Here is an 8,513-nt window from a genome sequence, read left to right on the forward strand (position 1 = left end):
AATTTTTGCCCAAAATTTTGACACAAACCAAAAGGTGGTGTAAAGTTAGACAGAAGGACAATACGCCAAATTTATCATGCAGAGTGAGCCATTTTGATAAATTTGGGGCATCTTTAGACTGTCGTTGCTGTCTAAATATTATACAAGAGTTAGCAAATTTGCCCAATTGTTTATTTTTCTAGGGGGACAACATTTATGGTTCATGTCCCCTTAGGCCAAGGCCCCACATAGCGAGCCGCAGCCAAAAATCACTGCAGAAAATACTGTGGCGGAAACGCACTTTTTTCACAAGTGCTTTTCACATTTGGGAATTTCTGTCCATATTAAACCTATAGGGAAACAGTCAGGGCTCGTTCACATGGGGCAAGAGGGGGCGGATTTTGGCACTGAATCCACGTCAGAATCCACCCCCTCACAATAGAGGTCTATGTAGACCGCCAGCTTACTTTTTTCCGTGAGCGGCATGTTCCCCCTCCCTAAAAAAAAAAAAAAAAAGAAGCGAGCTGCCCTTTCTTCAGGTGGATTCCACAGCTGAATCAGCAACCTCTGTACTAGGACCATTCATTTGGGCCTACTCCGGCGCGGGAAGCCGTGACTGTCGGAAGCCGCATCAGAATAGCACCATAATAGCAATATGTGGGTGGGATTAGCAGAATCCCATCCACTTTGCAGGTACTGTAAAACGCGGCGTTTTCATAATGTGGGGCCCTGTCCTTATGATACTGCTCACATGACTTGACAGCACCCTTGATTAGATCATTTTTCCTGATATTCTGTGCCAGACGTTAATCATAAGGTTGACTATTAACTGGTGAAAGTGGACATCCATGTCATATCCTATTAGATATTGCTACAGAATCTAAAGTATTCAGTGCTTTGCAAAACTGTGAATAAATTTAAAGAAGTTGTACCAAATTTAACAAATAAAAAATAATAATTTCTTCCAAAAACACCACTACACTTGTCCACAGATTGTCTGTGATATTGCTACTCAACTCTGCTTACTTCAGTGGGACTGAGCTGTAATACTAGCTACAACCTATATGCCAGTGTGGCACTGTTTTTGGACGGAAGCTTTAAGACAAAGAATGAGTTCAAAAAATTTTTTTTTTTTTTTTTTTTTTGTCACTAGGTCAAAAAATTCCAAAAATAGTTTCAAAATCAAAAGGATTCTCACTTATTGCTTAGATTTCATAGATGTCAACTACCAACACAACATGAAGACAAATAACATACTGAGCAGGCCCAATCCTGTAGAAGTTTTTGTCAAGCCTATTCAGAGACGCTTCACGCATGGCTTGTAACATGTAGCATTAATAGCAGGGTTTACTTTCTTGTAAACTCCCGATAATCCGTCGTTTTTTTACTCCCGAGCTTCTCTATTTAGCATTTGCTCCAGGCCTCCGGTTCTTATAATATCCTAAAAACTCCACACTTCTCGAGAATATTTTTTTAACCTATTGTGACAGCAATAGCCTAATAATAGCCTCGAGGAGTCTGCCCATATTCGGAGGCACAACTGTGTGATTTGAGCTTTGTCAGATTAGACAACCCACCATGACATGCCGCACGCCATCTAGGATCAAAGTGTCTCAACTGTCGACAAGAAGCAGTGAATTACACGTTTCTCGGCCTCCAGAGGAGCACAGAAAGACTTAAGGCAGCGGCTTGATGCGACTTCTCACTGCGAATTTCTGCCAGCACCTGGTTATCAAGTGGTGAGGACTGTAGGCGATCCAGACTACTGGAAGTGATGAGGGCAGGACTCTGGTGGGGACACATTCTCGGAGAAGATCTCTAGGCCTAGACGTGTATAAAAATAGCAGACGCCACGTTGTGCATGAAATGGATACTCAGGAAAGAACGCTTATACGCTTCTATACAAGAAATGACCTACTTAACAGTTATTGTTAGAGACTCAAAGCTGGACATAAGAAGACTCTAGAGGTCTGGGGTCGGATACAGAAAGTCAGGGTTATATTGAATTTGTAAGAAAGAAATCTCAACAGCTCTCAACCAAAAGATAGAAATGGTCTTTTTATCACTCGGATTGAAATGAATAAGGTGTTTTTTTTTAATGGAAATAAGTATATAGTCCCTACCCAGATGAAAGTCATCCAAGAAGAGCACTACTCTCTTAGGTCACCAAATTAAGCCAACGAGTTTAGTGTTGCCCAGGGCCGTAAGTAGCGGTGCATTCACACGATGTAACATGCAGCGTCATCTGGCAAAATAACGCGGCATATATGATCCTAACTCCCATTGAAATGAATGGGAACATTATGGCGTGCAAACTCTGACACGTCGTATACGTGCCAGATCACGCTGTACGTTACATCGTGTGAATGCACCCTAATACTGGTCCCATAGCAAAGTTTTGACTTCAGCCTACCAACCCCCTCCCCATAGCATAGTGCCTTCCATCCTGGCCCCTACACAGTATAACACCCCACTTCAACATACTTTACCAAAGTGGCCTCCAGACAGTATAATGAACCTGAAATTTTTGAGGTACACCACCCACGAGCTACTTATACTCTGGGGTCTGAAAAGTCTTGTCCTCTTCTATGACGTGAAGTCACTACAGTGGCCTAAAGACAGCAGGGAGTCACACCAGAGCTCAGGAGGTGAGTAACACTGGTTTATATGTTCACTCACCTTCCCTGGGTCTCATTATTCTTGTGGTCCCGAGAATATAATAATAGCAGTATTTGCTGGGGTTCGCTCAACAAATACTTTTGCTACCGCATCCTTAGTTACCGATCCCCTCTTCTGCTCACAGCTGCCTCCGCTACACCTTCCTTCCTCCAGGGGGGCCCCCCAAGGCCCAGTGACAGTCACTATAGCTGCTATGACAGTACCTACACCACTGGACACCTCACAGATGTCAGGTGAAAGGAGGATTGGGTATGTTGAATTTCAGATCCCAATTCTTTTGCGGCAGATAAGCAACCCCTATAGGCGTCTAGCAACAGTTTAATCCCATTTTCCTTTTAAGAATACAGTATATCCAAACTATAGCCAAAGTATTTGTCACTCAAATGAGCATTGGACTGACAGCTAGTGCAAGAGCAGGGCCAGCTTTAAGAGAACCTTTTGCAACCTCCACCAAGTCCAGTTCTTTATATCATTTATTAAAAACTATTCCACCAATTCTGGCAGGGTTGGAATATTTTCTCTAGCCCCCACCATTAACAAGCAATAAGTGCTGTTAGTTTTGGTGCCTGATATACTATTTAGGTTCTGTTGTGTCAGGAGGGCGGTGTCAGGCAGGAGCAGACAAGGGGTGTGACTCAGCTCTGCCACTGGCTGCCTCTGATTGGAGAATTGAATCACGCCCCCTGCCTGACACCACCCTTCTGACATTACAGAGCTTAAATATCACATTAGGCATCAAAACTAACTGCGCTTGTTGTTCAGGAATGGTGAGGGCTACAGAGAAAATTGGAAGGTTTTGGACACCAGTTAAGACGACGGATGCCAACACAATAATGGCCCCACTGCAGTGGCATAATTTGCTTTTATAGAACATATACCATAATTTTAGACTGAACGTATGGACTGATGAGCAATGAGGGTTACCTCTTGGAAGCAACAACACCCTCATTGCTTCAAAGAGCTCATCTCTGCAATGGATGCATCAATTCTCAAGGAGAAAACACAGTTTTAGGTGACCCTAAGATATCGATCTGCAAGGCCTGGTTGATATGCTGGGTTTTGTTGACAGACCCTCTATTAAAGGGGTTTTCAGGGAAACATTTTTTACTTAAATAATGATGAGCATGACAAAAAAAACAAACAATAATGATACTCATCCTCACCAATCCCATTCACAATGAATAAAAAAAAGGAATGCTAAGCGTTATTTTAACAAAAATACAGCAAAAATAAATATTTTTTCTCTTTTGTAAAAAAAAAAAAAATCCAAATATCGCTATTTAATAACTAATCACAAAAAAACATTCCGAAAAAGGGTCATTGATTCCAGATCGTACCTACTCAGGCTATGATCACTGCTGTGATGGGCTGTCCATTAGTCTGGTCAGTCAGAGGACGAGAAAACAGGACAAGTAAGTAGACAACTAAAACAGCAGAAACATATGGAGCCCGACGGACCTCATAGACTATAATGGGGACCGCTGTTTTTAAAGGGAGTCTTTCAGCCTACACACAGTACCTTGCTGAGCTTTGCATGTACTTTCCTAAGATGTCCTGCTTGTGTCTGCGACTCCTGGCAGACAGAAAAATCAACTTTTTAAAAATAGGCAAATTTGTTTATTTGGCCTTTAGGGGGCGTGTAGACCTGAGACTAGTCGATTAGTCCAAGCACTTTGGTTTGGCTTTCCACTATAGGACAAACAAGGCTGGAAAGCGTAGAGGAATCTAAGGAAGACTGCTTCACTTTCCACTGTGTGAACAGCACCTTACTTCCGTCAAGCTGTATATAATGGAGTAGAGCATAACTACACGACTTCCCATAGAGACAAGCTACATTAATCCTGTGAATGATGGGCTCCCATCTAAACCCCCACACATTTGGGATGCAGGTTACGTATGCCTTCTCATTACTGCGTTGCCTCCAGCTATAACCGCCCCATAGGCATTGGCTGCTCTACATACATTTTTTACTAGCCTCTCTTCCTTCCTGGATGCCGCGTCTACATCGTGGCTTTAGTGTGTCACAAACAATAGACATCCCATATAATTATGGATCACAATCTATAATATATTTGCACGGTGCGGTATGTAAACTTATAAGCATTAACAAATGGAGTATTAGATTCTGTTGGAGGAAGGAAAATGTCACCGAATATCTTCTATTTTTATACAAGTAAAGTCATATTTACAACGTGAACAGAATAAAGGCTTGTGAAATCCGCCTAAAATAGCCAAGTCCAGTTGGAGTGGTTCCATAGTGCCCTCTACTGGCTATGTTGTAAAAATCACCGTTCACAGATTTTACTATTAATCGGAATTTAGGCTTCTACAGTCAGTGGTTGCTTTATTAGATAAAGCTATTGTGAGTGGATTTCTAGGTCTATGATTTAAAGGAATTGTCCAGGATCTAAAAATAATGGACACCAATGACCTATCCACAACATGTTTTTTTTTTTTTTTTCCTAGAGCTGAAACCCCATGTTGCAAAAACGCTGCATTTTACAGTACAAGCAAAGTGGATGGGATTCTGGCTATCCAAACATATTTGCATTTGGAAAATGACAAGTCAATTATACCTGCAGAAATGCTGGCATTTTCCATATAGGTATAATAGGGGCAGAAAGTCCAGAGGAGAACGCAATAAAAATGCAATAGAAAAAAAACAAAAAAAAAAACGGATGAGTTTCTGACGTGATTTTTCTGCAGCGTTTCGATGTCGGGCCTTAATTAGGCTATCTGGAAGATCTATCTATAGCAGAGGTTGCCAAACTTTTTTTCCTTGTAGACCACTTTCAAAATTTTACCGGTTTCGGTGGACCCCCTGCTGCTACATTTCTACCATATTCCAGAGATTCCCGTCGAGTCTCCCGTGGACCACTTTAGGAATCACTGATCTATAGTATTCTTGTGCTTCCATGTACACATTACCAGGAACCACACTGTCCCCGTACAGATAATCTGCTGGGGTAAAGGGTATCAGACCCCCTGCCGATCTAATATTCATGGCCTATCCTAAGGATCACTTTCATGGCCAATAAGTCATGGAGAACACAATAATTCATCATGTGTTTGCCATAACCATTCCATTTGGGAGTTCATGGTACAATAACAGACTGGACACCAATTTGGAGACATAAAACACAAAAGAAAAGAACAAAACAAGGTGGAAAGACTGAAACTTTAATTTACAGTATAAGGCATCATTTCATGGGAATTCACCGGAGACCATTTTAATGTAGCATATATACACAATAAGTGAGTGAGAAGGAAAGTGACTTGTATATACTGTGAGTGCATACTGCTAAGAAGCCCATATACAGAAAGATCATTACATCAGAGCAGTCGATGAACAAGTCATAGACTTCATGCTTCATCTAATACAACATTGTGTTGGAGCATCCACTAAGCAACCAATGTATCCTATAGCTCCCTATAGGGAAACTGTCGGGGAGATTTGGGACACTTAACCACTCACAAATCCTTATGGACTGGGGATCTTAGCTCTGTTGTAACACTATTCATACCTGAATTACAGATTTATCTTTATACATACCTAGTGCCTGTATTTCCCCGGGCACCAGCACACTGAAGTATACCTCGGCGCATGCGCAGCGGAGCCGGGGTGTACACACTAAGCAGGGGCCAATATAGCTATTTCAGACACTAAATCCCAGTTCTATAAAGCCATGTAGGTGTTTTAGATTCCCAAATGAACCCGACAGGTTCCCTTTAATGCTGACAAGGTTATACAAAAGAAGTTTACGTTAAAATTCACTCAGTTTTTGACAGACTAGTTAAGGCGTACACGAACAGGTCTGAAACTTGTACGAGAAATTCTAAAATCTATTGAGAAAGATTCCAGACATATATTTGTCACATTAAATATCTGAAATATTGACTAAAAAGAAAACATGATTGGAGCTCTGGCACTCTGATTGTGAGTAATCCGAGACTAGTTGGTAGGGACACATTGCCTAACAACTTTGATTGTACTAGGATTTGATTGCGATTGTAGTTAGGTAGCCCATCCCTAGCAACCAGTCAGTCTTAAAGCCTTAAAGGGGGGTGTCTAGGATAAAAGTTGTTTTTGTTTTTTTTCCCCATTAGTCCAAGAGAAGGAGGGAAAAAAAATAAAATAAAAAATTAACACACACCTGCTGCTCTGGTGTTTTCTGTCAGCAGAAGTCCTCGCCGCTCGTGACTGGTGAGGCCAATCAGCGGCCTCATTGAAGGACAAGGACATCTCTACCTGTGTCCTTTACTTAAAGGGGTTGTCCCATGAAAAGCATCCTATCTATACTGCTAGTTTATGTGGATTTAAGACTTTTCCTAAATACATTGCTTTATCAAAACTGCTTTGTTTGGCTGCTATCTTAATTTATTCACTTCAATGTTTACACTCAGTTTCTATGGCCACTGGGCTTATCTGCTCAGTTCCCAAGTGACATAGCTGCCTGCTCTCAGGGGAGAGGGAGGGGCTGAGTGGTCTGCAGCAGCTCTGAGCTGTGTATGTCTGACAAGTAACTGTGCTCCTCAGATAGGGGAGGGGGGAGGTGAGAGCTCTGGCATTTCTGATTCTAGTTTAATTGAATTTGGCTGATAAGGGCTAAGATAAGAATTCCGTTACCTCTGTATGTAAAGCAAGCTGACTCAAATCCAGCTCTGCTACATCAGCTTCTATAATCAGCTTCATACTGTGGTAATGCATTTACAACCAATCCCTCATTACTGACTGCAAACATAGCAGTTAACAGAGCAAGTGAAACCCCGCCCACCAATGTGCTGAGAAAACCAGGAAGTGAACAGAACAGACAGCCTGCAGATTGGTGAACAAGGGTTATGGGAATACCCCTTTAAGCCTCTAATTGGCCTCCGCGGTTACGTGACCACTAAGGACAATCAACAGACTAAGAAAAGGGATCCGGGATGTCACAGTATGACTTCTGTCGCTGGAAACCTCCGGAGCAGCAGGACTGGAGCACATTGGGAGACATCGGCAACAGGTGAATATGTTTTTTTTTCCCCCCTTCCCCTGGCCTATTTATAAAAGGGGAAAAAAATTAAAATTCCAGGACCTCTTTAAAATTACTGAACATGTAGCTGAATTAGCGGAGATCATTTTACTCCACCTCAGCTTTCAATGGCGAGCTTCATACAAGTGCTGGATGTTCATTGTTCTGATCCATCAAAGGAACAGGGCAACAGACAAACGGACCGTTAAAAATCACTGATATGAACAGAGGCTGACATACTCCATTGCCTATACAGGAGGGGTCCATCATTATTTTTAACATAAAACGCCAGACTAAAAAGGTCAAGTGTGCAGAACTTTTTCGTCCAGAGATTTCAGGCGGACACTGAAGATGGAGTCTCCGACAAAAATGTGAACCTAGCCTTAGGTGAAGAACCTATTGTGATTCAGAGGCATGTAAAATAAGACCACTTATAGAGTCAGTAACTCCTTCTTATAAAGGGATGTTCACTTTCACAATGATGTTTGTATTGCTTCAAAAATTAAAAAAAAAAAAAAAATAGCTAAATCGAATGGACTTGGTAATATAATTTTTTGTATATATGGTCACACATTAAAATAAAATAAACCTGCGTCATCTCATCATGCCGTCATATGTTGCATACTCTCCCCCCAGTCATAAGGATCAGACTACACAGAGAATTACCGTAGTCGTCTGTAACCATAGAAACACACAGGTCTGCAAAGGAGCTGAATACACAAAATGGATTTTTTTTTAAATTGAGATGAATTTGCAAAAATTGTTCCACTTTTCCTAAGTTATGAACATGGCCAATACATAACCATTAGAAGAGGCGCTAGAGAGTCTTCCTGCAGGCATTCA

This window comes from Leptodactylus fuscus, chromosome 1 (assembly GCF_031893055.1).
Source record: "Leptodactylus fuscus isolate aLepFus1 chromosome 1, aLepFus1.hap2, whole genome shotgun sequence".
NCBI classification, from domain to species: Eukaryota; Metazoa; Chordata; class Amphibia; order Anura; family Leptodactylidae; genus Leptodactylus; species Leptodactylus fuscus.